We start from the raw sequence: 2,400 nt of genomic DNA, 5'->3' as shown, positions 1-2,400 counted from the left end.
ACTGTCTCATTGTTCTTCCAGCTTCTCTTCTTAGTCATTAGCTCCTTCAAAAACTTGGCATAGAGTGGCATTTGTTCTATGGCTTCAGCAAAGGGTATGTTGATTTGTAGCTTCTTGAAGATTTCCAAAAATCTCAAGAACTGGTTGTCATCTTCCCTTTTCTTCAATAGCTGGGGATATGGAGCTCTTGAGATGTTCAGTTGTGGTATCCCTTTTTCTTTCTGCAGACTTGGCGTGGGAGGTTGAACTCCATCTTGCTCTTCTCCCTTTTCATTTGAGCCTTCTTCTTGTGGTTTTTGGGGACGTTCCTTCAGTTCCTTTCCACTCCTAAGTGTGATAGCTTGACACTCCTCCCTTTTGCTTGAATAGGCATCATAGCAAAAGTTGTGGTTAGGAAGCTGCTTAAACAGATAGCTGATTTGTGTCTCCAGTTTCTTGATGGCAGCATTTTGATTCTGCATGTTTGACTACACTTCCTCTCTGAATGCTTTACTGTTTCGAATGTCTTTGCATACTCCTTCAATTAAGGTTTCGATCTTAGAGAGCTTGTCATCAATTGATGGGTGATTCGGAGCAGATATGCTGTTTTGGTTTTGATAGGCGTGTGGAGAAGTGTTGTTGTTGGAGTTGTAACGTCTCTGGTCTTAGTTTTGATCTTGCTCACTTCCCCACCTAAAGTTTGGGTGGTTTCTCCATCCAGGGTTGTAGGTCTTGGAGTATGGATCATAGTTTTTCCTTGGTGAATTCCCAATGTAGTTGGCTTGCTCCTGACTCCCCTCTGCTTCTTCATTCACTCCTTCTTGGGTTGTTGATGAAGTAGAGATTGCTGCTACTTGGTTCATCTCCATCTTCTTAGTGAGGTCAGCCAGCTACTGGGTAATGAGCTTGTTTTGGGCCAACAGAGCATCTACGTTGTTTAGCTCCATTACTCCTCTTGTGTTCCCTCTTTCGAAAGCATAGAAGTAATCATTCTCTGCTACTGTTTCAATAACATCTATGGCTTCCTCAATAGTCTTTTTCTTGTTCAAAGATCCTCCAGATGAATGGTCTACGGCCTTCTTTGACTCATAAGAGAGTCCTTCATAGAAAATGTGCAGCTGCACCCATTCGTTGAATATGTCAGGTGGACACCTCCTTGTTAAGTCCTTGAACCTCTCCCATGCTTCATATAGAGTCTCACCATCTTGTTGCCTGAAAGTTTGGACCTCAGCTCTCAGCCTGTTGATTCGTTGAGGAGGGTAAAATCTTGCTAAAAATTTGTTCACCACGTCTTCCCAAGTTGTCAAGCTTTCCCTTGGGAAAGATTCCAGCCACTTGGCTGCTTTGTCCCTAAGTGAGAATGGAAACAAGAGCAGTCTATAGGTATTAGGATGAACACCATTAGACTTCACTGTGTCACATATTCTCAGGAAGGTGGTCAAATGTTGATTGGGGTCTTCTTGAACACCTCCTCCAAACGAACAGTTGTTCTGAACAAGGGTGATGAGCTGTGGTTTAAGTTCAAAGTTGTTGGCATGGATTGTTGGCTTTTGGATGCTACTTCCACAATTGCCTGGGTTTGGATTGATGTAAGAGCCCAAAACTCTTCTATCCTCCCCAGCATGATTTGCTCTACTTCCTCCCCCATGGTTGTGATCCTCTTCTTCATGATGGTTTTCCATGTTGTCTTCCATGTTTATTTCAAAGAATTCCTCTTCTTCCTCAGCACCAACCACTTTCTTTCCTCTTGCCTCCCTCCTTAATCTAAGGAAGGTCCTCTCAGGTTCAGAATCGAAGGAAGTTGAAGCCCCGCTTTTTCACCCTGTCATACAACCATCAAGTGCAAGCAAGAAAAGATAGGTGCAGAAAGTATTTGTGTTAGAATTACTGTTAGTTGTGGGTGATGCAATATATCAAACAGTTAGTGGGTTAGCAAACAGAATTAAAAATAACAAAGAAAAACAAAAGAGTAGAGGGGGAAGGGAAGAAGTTTAACTAAAACAAAAAGTAAATCACTCAAATAGAAAATAAAATTCACAAAATAAAAATGCTCAATCTAGTGATCTTCCAATTTAATCATTGTTGATGAATAATCAATCCCCGGCAACGGCGCCATAAACTTGATGCACGGAAAACTTGTCTCTCAACAAATCTCCCTTCGGCAAGTGTACCGAATTTGTCGTCAAGTAAAAACTCATAATAGAGTGAGGTCGAATCCCACAGGGATTGATTGATCAAGCAACTTTAATTAGAAGAATGTTCTAGTTGAGCGAATCCAGAATTTGGGTTGAGAGTTGCAGAAAATAAATTGGCGGGAATGTAAATAACAGAAAAGTAAATGCTAGAATTAAAGGACTGGAAGTAAATGACTGAAGATAAATTGCAGAATTGTAAATGGGAATGGGGGATTTGCTCATAAAA

The 2,400-nt window shown here is 41.2% G+C and overlaps 1 non-coding gene across 1 annotated transcript; it reads left to right on the top strand.

The window, feature by feature from the left end:
- The first annotated feature begins 1,116 nt into the window (after positions 1–1,116).
- LOC112760127 (small nucleolar RNA R71) lies at positions 1,117–1,220 on the top strand. Its single transcript, XR_003180580.1, has one exon. It is a non-coding gene; the product is annotated as a small nucleolar RNA R71 (small nucleolar RNA).
- The last annotated feature ends 1,180 nt before the right edge of the window (positions 1,221–2,400 follow it).

This window comes from Arachis hypogaea, chromosome 16, assembly GCF_003086295.3.
Source record: "Arachis hypogaea cultivar Tifrunner chromosome 16, arahy.Tifrunner.gnm2.J5K5, whole genome shotgun sequence".
Taxonomy (NCBI): Eukaryota; Viridiplantae; Streptophyta; class Magnoliopsida; order Fabales; family Fabaceae; genus Arachis; species Arachis hypogaea.
The sequence above is the reverse complement of the archived record's forward strand: the minus strand, read 5'-3'. Positions and strand labels throughout refer to the sequence as shown.